This window comes from Macrobrachium rosenbergii, chromosome 39, assembly GCF_040412425.1.
Source record: "Macrobrachium rosenbergii isolate ZJJX-2024 chromosome 39, ASM4041242v1, whole genome shotgun sequence".
Classification (NCBI taxonomy): Eukaryota; Metazoa; Arthropoda; class Malacostraca; order Decapoda; family Palaemonidae; genus Macrobrachium; species Macrobrachium rosenbergii.
The window spans coordinates 5,278,544-5,293,034 of NC_089779.1; positions in this window are offsets into that span (position 1 = coordinate 5,278,544).

Consider the following 14,491-nt stretch of genomic DNA (forward strand, 5'->3'; position numbering starts at 1 on the left):
AGCAGAATATGAAAATCGTTGATATTCTGGAGGAAGTCTTTCTGAAAATGCGAAAAAGGTCAGCTATTTTTAGCCTTTTCCAAAAATGGACTAGAAATTGTGAAAATTTTGATTTTGCAGTCGCTTTAATAGTAGCACTTTTGTTTGTATTACAGAGTTCGTTCTGGTTATTTCAGTGTTTAAAATGCTTCGCAATCTTGAGCGTCAAAGATCACATTTGAGCTTTTCAGTCGAGAAACATGCCAAGTGCCATTTTTAAAATATAATAAGTTAAAAATACTTTGGCCCAGGATGGCGCTTGGCATGTTTCTCGACTGAAAGGCTCATAACAAGAATGCTTCTTGTTAACAAACTTAAACGATAATGAAATCAAGAAATCCGTTAAATCCAGGTTTCATTTCCTCATGGTGTCGTTAAACATAATATGTTGATCTTTTAATAAGGGCTCGTGCCTCCTTTATGCTAGTATATAGAGAATATTAATGTTACAGTGACGAAAGCCCTCTTCAAAGATGCACGAGAGGTTGAATAAATAAGTCAGTCCGTCAACAGTCTTGAATTATATCCTTTCCGAATTATACCCCTGAAGAATAACCGACCTGACGTCAATGGTGGAGAACTGAAATGTGGAAAGGTAGCCGGCGCTTTTCATATGAAAAACATATTACGTGAACCAAACCTCTTCATAATGGAGAAGCAGGTTACGTATTCACTTGCCCTCGTTGGCTCTCGGTTACCTCGTGTTCATGTCTTCTCGCCCCTAATATCGTTATGTAATTGATTAACCTTACTGTATTATGTAGGTTCTGAATGCTCGCTGTCATTCTCTGTATCAGTAATGACTTCAGTAAAATTTGTTGATATATATATATATATATATATATATATATATATATATATATATATATATATATATATATATATATATATATATATATATATATATATATATATATATATATATATATATATCAACAACTGTCATTGTTGTGAGTTGGTTTCATTCGCTTGTGGTACAACTTTTGGAGAGTTATGCTACGTTCACACATTCACGTATCAAGGCACGCATCCCCACGCACGGCCACGAACGGGGCGGAGCCAGAGAGTACGTAAAAACAACGCAAACACAACGTAAATGTACCGTAAGTACTGTGTAAATGCGGCAGCATGCGGCGCGACCGTTACGGACCACCTGGCCGTGCGCCGGGGGGCAGGAACCTTCGGCCTGCTCGAAACCCTGCGGGGGTGGCCAGGTCAACTGTCAGGTAGCGTGGCCCGACCCGCACAGCGTGGCGCCACCCGCGGGCTGACCGTGCAGCTGCCACGCCGTTACCTGGGGGCACACGCTGCCCCAGGGCACTGCGTGGCTGTCAGAATGGCGTGGGAGTAGACGCGGCAACGCTGCCGCACCCCCCGCAACCGCATAGATGTGACAATGCTTTGACCTGGGATAAAAGGGGCAGGCGGCGCGCTTCCAGGTCAGTGCTTCTCCGGCCAGCATCCTGTTGCTATCTCCCTCAGCGCCTCCGTCTTCGCCGTCCACTGCAGCAGCCAAGATGCCCAAAGGACCCATGCTGAAGAGGACCAGGAAAGGGGCCCTGAGAACTCCAGGAGCCCTGGCAGCTGGAGTTGCCCCCTACGCAAAGCCTCCTGAAGCTGATGGTCCCCCTTCAGGCAGCGATGCTGTTGTGCTGCAGCTCGAGGCCGACGAGCTCGTGACGGAGAGCGACCTAGAGGAGGAGGAAGAGGACCTTGCCCTCGCCTACGAGAGCGACCCCGCCGCCGCCACCGACGACAACGCCCACGAGGGGGATGCCGACGCCGACACCGAAAGCACTCCTGATGGAGATGGCCCTACAGGAGGCCGCAAGAAGAACCCGTCAGTGATCCTCTCGGAGGAAAATGAGAGGCTAGTTGGCGAGTGGCTGGAGACCGAGGCCGAGTTCATATATAACAAGGGCCTCACAGCCTACAAGGATAAGGCCAAGGTGTGGAGGGCCTTCGAAGAGAAGGGCCAGTCACTTGTTCCTCCCGTGAGTGGCCATGAACTGAGGACGTGGTTTACGTCCCTCAGGAGTCGTTTTGGGCGGCTTACAGCGGAGAAGAGTGGCCAAGGGGCGGGCAGACGGCTGACGGACCGGGAGAAATGGATACTCAACATTTTCCACTTCCTGAAGCCACACATTGTGCGTCAAAGGAAGCCAAAGGTGTTGGGACTTCCCATGGTATGTTTGTTTTAATGTGTTTCCATGCATAATTATTACTGAATATAATGTTATTACATAGTTTCCATGCATTCAATGTACATTTTATACCATGTTCTCATATATGTCGCTCCTCTTTTTACAGGCTGCCTGTGCTGCTGCCACCCTCCCTGCTGCCGCCCTCCCTGCCCAAGTTCTGGACCTCCCTGCTCATGTTTCTTCTGGTCCGACACCGACGCCCACGCCCTCTCCGGTTGATCGAGCAACAACCAACGCTCGGAAACACCAAGTTTCCGAGCTGTTCGACGTCGCCTTCACGAGGGCAGAGGCCCTCCGAGACGATATGCTGACGACTGTCGACCCACCTCCTCATAACCCCCGTGTCCTCTACTGGAGGAAGTTCTTTCAAGAGGTCGAGGATGAGTGCGCACAGGTGTCAGAACAGCTGGGCCTGCACCTGAAAATGGAGGTGCTTGGTGCCATTCAAAGGTACATCCGTGCCACCAAAGAGGGCTCCACTGTGCCGTCGAGGGCCATGATGACCCACACCATGGCAGTGACAGCAGAGTGTCAGGCACCTGCAGTTCCTGCCAGCCTGTCGGTATCGCAGCAGCAGCGGGCACTCACTGCACAGCAGCTGGCGCTCCTGCAAGCACAGTTGGTGACATCCACACCAAAGACCTCAGCAACCTGTCGCTTGACACGACATTCCTTAATAATTTACAGAGCTAATGTATATACTGTTGTTTTCCTTTGCTTTTATGTATGTGTATGTTTCTGTTTTATATTAAATAAATATATTTTGCAATATCATGTCTAGCTCTATCCTCTGCTCAAATATCATGTATTCAATGAAGTAGCTATAATGCAAGTACACAAATAAAGAAGGCAAAATGAACCTGAATACACTAACATTTCATTATTGACTTTGAAAAAGTTCAAAATACTTTATGTAACATATGTGCACAGAAGCAAAATGACAACAGGCAAAATATTAGCAAGTCATATAAAATGTCACAAATATCAGGGAGAAGGTAGTTTCAAAAAATAGAATTTTCATATCAGAATATCAACACTGTAAATGCTAAGAGCAGGTACTTTCAAGAACAGAATTATCACCTCAGAATAAAAACAATGTTAAGAGAAGGTACTTTCAAAAATGATAGAATTATCATATCAGAATAGATTCCATGTTAAGAAATTATTAAAAGGGCAAAATAACTACATCTTCTTTCTTTTATTTATATATATGTTTGTTTCATATTTATTAAACATACATTTGCAATGTCATGGCCCACTCTATCCTCTTCCCATTTACCAAGTATTGATGAGAGTAATATATCATGGATTTGAACAATATCTTTTATTAAATCAACTAAAATAAACGGAAGTACACAAATGCACAGGGCAAAATAATCCTGAATTGATACATTATTGATTATTAAATAAGTCCAAAATAAATACAGGAACAGAATAGAAACAATGTTAAGAGAAGGTACTTTCAAAATGATAGAATTATCATATCAGAATAGATTCCATGTTAAGAAATTATTAAAAAGGGCAAAATAACTACATCTTCTTTCTTTTATTTATATGTATGTTTGTTTCATATTGATTAAACATAAATTTGCAAAGTCATGTCCCTGCTCTATCCTCTTCCCAATTACCAAGTATTGATGAGAGTAATATATCATAGATTTGAGCAATATCTTTTATTAAATCAACTAAAACAAACAAAAGTACACAAATGCACAGGGCAAAATAATCCTGAATTGATACATTATTGAATTTTAAATAAGTCCAAAATATAGGCAGGAACAGACATTTAAGTAATTACAACAATCAGGTATGCATGAGAGTAACTAAATCATGTTCTCCTGCCAGTGCACGGAGCCTTCAGCCGATGAAAAGTATTCCTTCAGCAAGTTACGCTGTTCCTTTGCATCCCTTGTTGCAGTGTTGCCGGTCACGGTTGGAAGGGCTGCTCCTAAGGACGGGTCACTCCTCCAGCTACCAGGGATGACAGCATGTGTGACAGGGTGCTCCTGATTTCCTTCTTGTCTTCGTGCATTTCTTCTTATGATCATATTGTGCAGAACACATGCGGACATCACTAATGGCTCTATATGGTCAGGCTTCAAGCATATTGCAGTGTGGAATACTCGGAATCTGTTTGCCAGAATCCCAAAGGCGTTCTCCACCGTCCTGCGTGCCCTACTTAACCTGTAGTTGTAAATCCGTTCCTCCTTGCTAAGTCCTCTTTTGGGGTAGGGCTTCATAAGGTAATTCCTCAGGGGGAAGGCATCATCGCCAACTAGGAAGTAGGGCACAGGAGATCCATTAGGTTGACCTGGCAGGGCATCCGGTTGGGGAAGATTTGCTTCCTCTTGCAACAGCATTTCTGCCAGTCGGGTCTGGGCAAATACACCACCGTCTGACTCTGACCCAATGGCTCCCACGTCGACGTACAGGAACTTGTATGAAGCATCAGCAACTGCAAGTAATACCATGGAGTAGAACTTCTTGTAGTTGAAGTAATGCGTACCGCCCTTGGGAGGGTTACGGAGCCTAATGTGCTTCCCATCTATAGCTCCAATTACGTGCGGAAGTTCCATCGTTCCTCAAAACCCCGTGCAACCTCCTGCCACGCTTCAGGTGTTTGTGGCACCTGCAGTTCCTCATCCCCGAAGGCAGCAACAATGGCCCTGCAGGTCTCTGGTACGATGAGACTAATGGTGTTGTGGGCTACCCGGAACGAATATTGCAGACTCTTGTAGGAATCACCTGTAGCGAGGAAGCGTGAGGGTGATAGCAACACGTAGGCCTGGCTCAATGGGTTTCCTCCAGAATGTCACTTTCTTCTGAATGTGGGGTGTGACCCGTTCAACAATTTCATTGAAGAGGTCCTTGTCAATCCGGGTAAAATTTCTGTACAGCTCTGGGGCTTCGGTTGACAACTCCGCCATCAGGTTGTCATAATGACCTTGCTCCATCCTTTTCTGCAGGTACGGCCACGCCCACACCCTCCTTGGGCGCCTTTTTCTGCCCTAAGTGCTTTGCAGCAATCATTGCAAGCTCCAGCAATAACATGACGTGCACATACTCAATGACAAGTGGCAACAATTCTGGTCTATCCGTGCACGTGTGCGTGCTATAGCTATGAGTTGGCGCATTTCAGCTATGTTGTCCATGTTGCTTCAGCGCGTTGGTAGTATGTCTTGTCGTTGTGGTATTACGGCATTGACTAGCTCACATGTGCAGCTGCCGGCCTTTATATAGCTGGGGTTTAACCCCGCAGTACGTGGGGCCAACGTGACGTTTGCGTAACTCAGTTACGCAGAACGTAACACATACGTATACGTCACGTTGGTGTTACGTGCTCTGCCATGCACTACTTCTGCCTGCGCGCGCCGCTTGTTCGTCAGCGTCACGTCACCCTTACGCAGTGCTTACATTTGCGGCGCACTATAATACGCATGCATCACGCACATCGTCCCGTGACACGTATCCAGTTGGGCGGGGCCTATTTTCGGCGTATCGCAAGTTTCACCAATTCCGGCTGTGCGTGCGCATGCGTGCCTTGATACGTGAATGTGTGAACTTACCATTATAAACCTTACTGGGGTAAGCTTACTTACACTGAATTTCTTACGAGGTACTATATCACCATGTAGGTTTTATGAGCTCTCGAAAAAGAAAATGTTCCCCCCACACGCACAGACATTTGTATGGATATGTGTGTGTATGTATATGTATGTGTGTGTGTGTGTGTTGCCACAAATGTATGCTGTTCCCGTCTCTCCAGACTGTTAATATAGGGCCCAAAATCCCTGTAGATAGTACACCCAGACTGGGGGGCTGCGGTAGGAAACCAGACCCTAGCTACAGAAGTGGTAGTGATAGGTGTTTTTGAGAAGGCAGGTTAGACCAGGAAGTGGTACCCACCAAGACGAATGAGAGAGAAACATCGCTCGCCAAGTCAGTCCACTCTCAGACCCCTTCCAAGTAAAACCTCGTCGCTCTGGCGTCCTACCCCTGGGCACATCCCTTTGTCTCCTTTCTTATCTGGTGCGCACATGGTCTACATTAGTTGCTAGAGAGAGGCAAATTGAATCAACTTAATTGCACTGCACCCTGCAATATAAGAATAGCCGGTAAGCCTGAATTTTAGTAATTAAATACCAGTGACTGTTCCTTTAATTGAAACCTCTCATTTTCTTGTTTCAAAATTCGTCTCCTCATCCCCCCATTGTGAAAAACTTACTATGTGAATTTCCCCCATGAACTACATACTGAAGCTGAATTAATCTTTGCTCAGTGATATAAATCAAAATACCCTCCAGTGTGATAATTCATTGTAAGTTAGAGATCTTTTATATACGCGTTGTCATCTGGATGATCTATTTCCAGCATGTGTATGTCCGCCTTGAAGCCTGTTACCCCCTCTTGCTTGGAAGACATCTGCAGTATCAGGGTAGATTAATCAACATTCTGCATTCATTGAAAATCGGCTATTGCAAGGAGTCCTTTAAAGTGACCCAGATCTGCTGTGTAAACGTTTGTATCTATAATGCATTCAGTAACCCCAGATTCAGTACTTTGAGTTGCTGCTAACTCTGTTGGCGATTTCTTTTCTTTATTTGTATAGAACTACTTCAGTCATTTTTTGGTGCATTTAACTGGCTGTGTTTAATAAATTTATATTCTTGCACTGATTAAGGTTTAAACTGGCGACCTTCCCTTAATGTCTCAAGTATTTGCTGTATTCCTGCCTTAATTGGCATTTTACATGACACACGTAAATTATATATATATATATATATTATATATATATAATATATAATATATATATATATATATATATATATATATATATATATATATATATATATATATACTCATCTGTATGTGTGTGGGGGGAAAAATTTCTTCTTCGAGAGCTCATAAACCTAAATGGTGATATAGTACCTCGTAAGAAATTCAGTGTAAGCAAGCTCACCCCAGCAAGTTTTGCAACACTCACCAAAAGTTGTACCATAAGCGAATATTTTAGCAGTGTGTTACTAAATTAAAGAATGTCACCAGTACACTTCCACGGCCAAATGAATGCATAAAGTTTTTTTTTACTTTTTATGAATGTCATCGTAGTGGATTATTTACTATTGCATATTTTGTAAATCATTCAACCTTATTCTTTCCGGATCATCAAGCCAGACAAAAACTTGGTACAAAATATATGTTTTCGGTAGCGTAAAATAAAGAAAATTACCTGTCACATCAAAGGTTGATATACTAATCAAAACAAATTCTCTCTCTCTCTCTCTCTCTCTCTCTCTCTCTCTCTCTCTCTCTCTCTCTCTCTCTCTCTCTCTCTCAGCATTTTTTGTGAATGGTTTGTAGGTGGTTTGTATATCAACTAGAAGTTTATGTTTTCTTGAATATCAACTAGAAGTTTATGTTGTCTTGATTACATCGACATTTCTTTGAGGATTTCGGCGAGTTTCATCAATGATTCGCTGATCGTGAAGAACAGTATGGCTGGTCCACTGAGGTTATTCACTTCTGTGCAGTCTGTCGACATTTCCTCCTTCTATATTCCGTAATGTCCTCAGATATACGGTTGCTCGGTTGACGCTGTACTGCCGAGCAATATAGCTTATCGCAGCATAGGCGTTTTGTAAGCCAATGATCGATGACCTGAGTGATTGGGTGCTGTGAAGTTCGCCAGTTGTGCTTTCGATGTGATTATGGAATATGTATTTCTTCCTCTTTTCATTTAATGTGAGCAACAGTTATTAGATAAAATGTGGTGGTGATTGTTCTTAAGTTTTGGACTCAAACTTTAGCTTCTTCTTTAACCCTTCTTCCCAGCGAGCTAAAGTAAATTTTTCAGTATGGTTCGTACATTTTTTTCCTTTTTTCCTTATTGTGTTACGTAATACTATAAGCATGAATAATAATATTCTAATGGGTAAAGCAATTCCTTGCATATATCGAAAGAATAAGTCCCTTTTTTGGTGAGCGAAAAGTACAGGAAGATTACTCAGAATAATTTTGAGTGACTGTCCAGTTCAATAGGAAGTGTTGCTTGAAGTGTAGGTGACCGATCGTAAAAGATGAGTTTTCAAAGTGGTTCCAGTTCTCAGACGAATTTGGCCCTGCGACTCCTCAGTCTCCCGTCAACACGTGAAGACAGTCAAAAATGATCGTTACAAAGACAAAGTCCTTCGTTTCTGTAAAATATAATCCGGTGACAATTTTACTGACTTCAGGTAAAATCCTCGCGAGCAAGGCTGTTATACAACGATTTGTACTAGCTAAAACAATTTCTCTTATACTTATTGATTTAAAGCATAGTGTCTTATATCTCAAGATGTTCAATGAATCGGGTAAAATTAGGTAAATACCCGAATTTACAAACATAGTACAAAAATATAAACTCATTGTACCACATGGCTAATTAACGTGACGAAGTATAGCATACGCACAAAACAAAATACTTGGAGACCCAATGCTGACACATTATGAAATATATGAATACATATTTTAGAAAATCACAAAACTTGCAATTTTCCCTATAATTGAAGGTGGACAAAATAACCAATTTTCTCAAGTTTCTTTTGTGTGTTGGCTAAGGTTATTTTAACTGATGGCTGTCAGGCAGGTAATTTCCCACTATAAGCTCCACTTGGCGAGGAGACTAAATTAAAAAAAAGATTCCTTGAAATTATTGTACATTTTGTGACAAAATTGGCCAGATAAGTCTCGGTCATGTTTTCTGGATAGTTTTTTCTTTCTTGTTAATCAGGAAATTTTGGCTTTGTACCAATATGGCACGCTCTTCATTTTGACACTGTCTAAAATTTAGCAAGGTTCGATGTAATTTGCGGATTTGTGACGGGATCAGGCTTATAACGAATGAAGGTGTAATCCCTGGTCCCACACTGAATAAATAAAGTGAATTTTTTAAAGTTGATAACGAATTCTTTATAGCAAAATTAGTCTTATAACCTACTTTTCGGTATATCCCAGTAACAAAGTTCTGGCTGAAATGGTCTGTTATAACCATGTGGGAATTTTATTGTTGTATAAACAACAAACACCAGTTATCCAGAGTTATTAATATTAAAATGACACGGTACTTGATCGGGTATTACACAGGTAATAAAACACTTATATCTCAGTGACATCATTTGAATATCACTTATTTGATCATTCTGAGAATATAAAAGTCCTGCAAAAACTGCAAAAGTATAAAACAATATCGTTTTTTCACGGTACAATTTGAGAGAAAAATAGAAAATGGGGAAGTATCGAATAACTCAAGCCGTAGATAAAAGCTACACGTACTAGTAGTATCGAATAATTCATGCTGTAGATAATAATGAACGCTGTGGTAAAAAATGACAGACCGAATCCGAGATAGCGAGGAACTTTGACATACCACGCTGTACACTGAGAAATATCCTAAAGCGACGGGATTCCGGAATGAAAACATGCAACAGTAGAGATTCCGGATCCAGCGGAAAAAGAGATGCCTGCTTCATAGCACCAGGATGTAGAAGAGGAGAGGCGTTTTCTTAGTGGTTTAGAACTGTTGAGATGGTTTGAAATATTGTCTTTTATCAACATTTTTTAGTAAAATTGAAATACTAATGTTGTTCAGAGTATCTGTCACTTGTATCCCATCCTGTGTTGAAACGAGATGTAATCCAGATTTTCCAAGAATCTTCTTTTGTAACGAACGAAGTTTATAACGTAGTGCTGACGACGGTCTTGGGGTTTATTGTAAACAAACTCTGCTCTATATATATATATATATATATATATATATATATATATATATATATATATATATATATATATATATATATATATATATATAATATATATATATATATAATATATATATATATATTTATATATATATAATATATATAATTTATATATATCACTGCAATATTTAAGATGATACCCACAAATTATAACAAGCTTTACAAGATATAAAATGATTGTAAACGTAGCGTAATTAGATGAATTTAACTCTTAAAATCTGATAAAAATAATGCTTTATACAATACTAAAGGACAGTGAAGAACAAATGAAAATTCATATCAGTAAATAATACTGAAACTTAACAAATGAATGTCGTTAAAGGATACCAAATAGTGTACGAAAAGGGGAGACGATATTAAAGACGCAATGAAGTAAGTGTAATTAGAAGGCTGTTCCATCGCAGAATCTAATCTAGCTCCTTCCTTCCTACAGCAGGGTCAGAACATGTTCTATTTTCTCTAGCAGGTTGAGAGGGAGGCAGCCTATTTCCAGGAAACATTCCTTTGAGCCGTATTAAGGGCGGTGGTAATTTATGGGACGAAATTAATGGTTAAGAATATTTTGCATGAACGCGATACGAAATGGGAAAGTCCTGTTATGCTATTGTAAATATATATAATGCATACTGTAGTTTTGTAGTTACATTTCCCAGAGGAATAGCAATAGCCGTTATTAATTCCGCCTTATTTTCTGGACTATCAATTTAGTTTTGTTTTGTGTTAACACCCAGTTTTCAGTATTTGGGGACATAACAATGGTGTCCAGCTCCTTCTTCAGAAGGCTGAATTAAGGATAAATCCTTAGATCAAAAACAACCCCTGCTTCTTACCGCTGCCTCTGCTCTCATGTGAGTAAATTAGTTTCCTATTCTACTAAGAGGGAGGGCAGAGAGGTCGAACAACAATATTTGTAAAAACATGAATAAATTTGTTTTATATCACACAATCAAACATTCTAGTGCAGTGTGTACTCTGGCTTTTGCATTTGGAATTTTCTTGGTTCTTTGACAAACGAAGCTGGAGACCCTGCCGAATGCAGCATATTATTGACATACCTAAGCAATAGATACTTGATGTGTCTTTAACGTTCATATTTTCTAGCGGCGATGCTGAACGGAGTTTTGTATTTTTATCAAATACCATTTGGGGAAATTTAGATGCAACTTTCTTGAGAGGTCGTCTGCGGACTGAGAAAGGGGTGATTAGACAGTAAGATGGATGCGGGTTCTTGAAATCTATTTACTTTGCTTATATCATAAAGTGTTTTGATAGATTTCAGTGAAACTTTGTTAAGAGATATGTTGTGGTTCATGGTAAAATTAATTAGATTTTCAGATGGATCAGGAAGCAGATCCAGGGTTGTTTTATTTTATAAAATTTCATGAATGACTCATTGTTTATATATTCATATTATTACACTAAGATCTTAAAATGCTGAAGTAGAATTTACCCATATGTGTTTCATGAAATGATTTCGTTCTGTAAATTTTCTGTATGGTATCCTCTACAAGATATCCATCGGATCGGGACCCCTGACTGGGTTAGTATAATTAAATATATGCTGATAGGGGCTGGTGTTGGCAGATGTATGAAATTTTTTAATGAAGGTACTCAACTTGATAACCTTATCTGAAAGAGGATGCACGTATTATTTTTGCGGGAGATATTGGATACACGACCATTCCCTGGTTGGAGAGGAGGTGCACGACTACAGCCTTTGTTGGAAAGGAGATGCACGATTCCATACCATTTTTGGAGAGGGGTTGCAAGAGTCCACGCCTTTGTTGGAAAGAGGATGATCGGATCTTCATGCTTGTCTGACGTCATATCTCCTTCTGTAACTCCGTCTACATTTTATAAGAGTCATCACTGATAGCTGAATATTGCAGGAGATGGAGAAAGGGCTCCAGAATTTTAAAATTTTGTGTACAATTTTTATATTGGAAAAGGTGCTACAAGGTGTTACAGTGTGGCCATCTTCATTTCTGCCTGAGGTAATAAACGTACGTATTTCATCCGCTTAAATTTAAAAAAAAAATTTCTTTAGCATTAGAAATACAAGTTAACTGGCCAATGCAATACAAAAAATTATGTTAAAAAGCAGTCTTTATTATAATTGTTAATGAGAAATCTAAAGCAACTCACTCTATGCTGAAATAAAACAAGCACTGGAATTTTTACTTCAGTAAGCTGGCAGATTGTCTGTGACGAAATGGTAGAGGTCCTCTTTCCTCGGAATGCTTTTATTCATTAGCGAAATTCGAGGATAGTCTTCGCTCTCCTTTGATTTGGCCCCCTTGGGATTCTTTGATCTCCAACGGACCTGTTTGTTTCGTAAACATTCATAAGAATACCTTTCTTAGAACCTAACTTTGAAACTTGAATTCCACTGACGCCATTCGTTTGTGTCTTTCACTCACTTTCTCTCTCATATTATCTTATTTGAGCACAGAGAGATTCCGATATGTCCAGCTGAGAGGCGTGAGCTTCCCTTTCTCATTAGGTATTCTGATGCTGCAAATGTTTATGCGTGGGATTTACAAGTAATCCTTAAACAAAACCTATGTTTCGTCTTGCTACGGAGCTGCTTGAATCTTTAGGGCTAATCGCATCTCGGTATTGTATTCCAAGGAGGAACATCGTAAGAAATCATCTTATAAAAGCACTCTCCTTTCACACTGTTCCAAGGGTTGTCCACAATCTCGGACTGCATTACCGAGGAGCGAAAAAGTTGCAGTGTTTTTATATTAAACGGAAAATGGAATATATCATTGTTTTTTACAAACTTCTTTTTACACACACACATACACATATATGTCGTACCAAAATTTGAACCGTTCGCAGGCTTCCTGCGTAACACCCACTTAACCGCGATAATTGTTAAAGCCGTGCCTTTCGCACCGTTACACCAAAAATAAATGTACGAGAAGCCTCTTTCAGAACTACGTACTGTAGTTACTTTAAGTGTGTGCGTAGGTTTGTTTTAGTTTGCCCTGAGATTGAATGAGTTGTCACATAGGCTCGTTTCCTGTTTCATATGACGGCAGCGGAAAGTCGTTTCAACTATGACGACTTTCCTTCGTTGGTAACTGCAACTGTAATCCATAAATTATAATGATCTAATCCAGAAAATATAATTACCTAATGCTATTACTAACGAGACATTTTTTTTTTCTTAAGCTTGAAATGATGAAACTGAAGTCTGCTTACATTTTGCGTCATACTAATCGCATAATATCGATGTTTTTTTCCTAACAGCCTTGGAAATTCATTTGTTCGGATGCAAGCGACGAATCAACACTCATTTTTAATGCTTTGTGCATAAAAAATTTAAATTGAGATCCTCACTACACCTTTTTTTTTTTTTTTTTTTTTTTTTTTTTTTTTTTTTTTTTTTTTTTTGCAATTATATGAAGCAAGAGTCCGTATGGCATAAGCCCTGCCTACCCCACAACAAAAAGTCAAACAACCGCGTGCGATACAACACAACTTCATAGGTTATTTGTGCATGTTTAGAGATTTTGCGTGATGGGTTGTTGTTTTCACTTACAAATTTTATTGATTTAGTTTTTACTTTAATTTACAAGATTATATTTCCTTATTTTTTTCTTTCTATCTTTGCAAACTCTAGTTAAGATTGGCTGAAAACTTTAATACTTATTAGATGATAATTTAATTTATTATTATTTCATTTATTATTTTTTTCTCTTACAGAATAACACAACGACAGATTTTTACTTTGGCATTTGCTAAAAATGCACTTGTAATCTCATTAATATATATATATATATATATATATATATATATATATATATATATATATATATATATATATATATATATATATATATATATATATTGAAGTCTAGTGTTGTTATCTCCTGTCAGGATTTAAGAAGTGGGCTGATGGCTTGGAAAACGGGAACGTCTTTCTACCTTATATAAGCGTTATCCTAATCTTGCGTTCTTCCTTCGGATAGATTTCCAAATTTTATGATCGCCATTATCATTTGGTGTAAGAAACTTTCAATGCTCCTCCATTCCCGTGATTTTTTACGGCAAAATCCCACCTCATTCATTTCTTTCAGCATCACTTACCAAGAACGCATGGCGAACATTTTCGGTGGATTGTGCCATCAGAGCAGAGATAAATGTATCTGACGATACAGGGAAAAAATTAGAAAACTGTTCCCAGTTCGTAATCCACGGAGGATCATTTGGTGTACTTACAGTACTAATAAAACTTGGGAATATAAACATTCTGGAAATGTTTCCCGGATAAGAGTTCTAGAACGATTTCCTCACAAAGTTCGCTGAAATATATCTCCTAAAATTTTCTCCCTAAGGCCACAGAGAGAATGAGCGAAAAGATTTAGGAAGTGACGCCCACTCTGATTCATTTTTGAGAGCTTAGAAACGTCAGTTCGTCCGTAACAAAACATAGTTCTATTT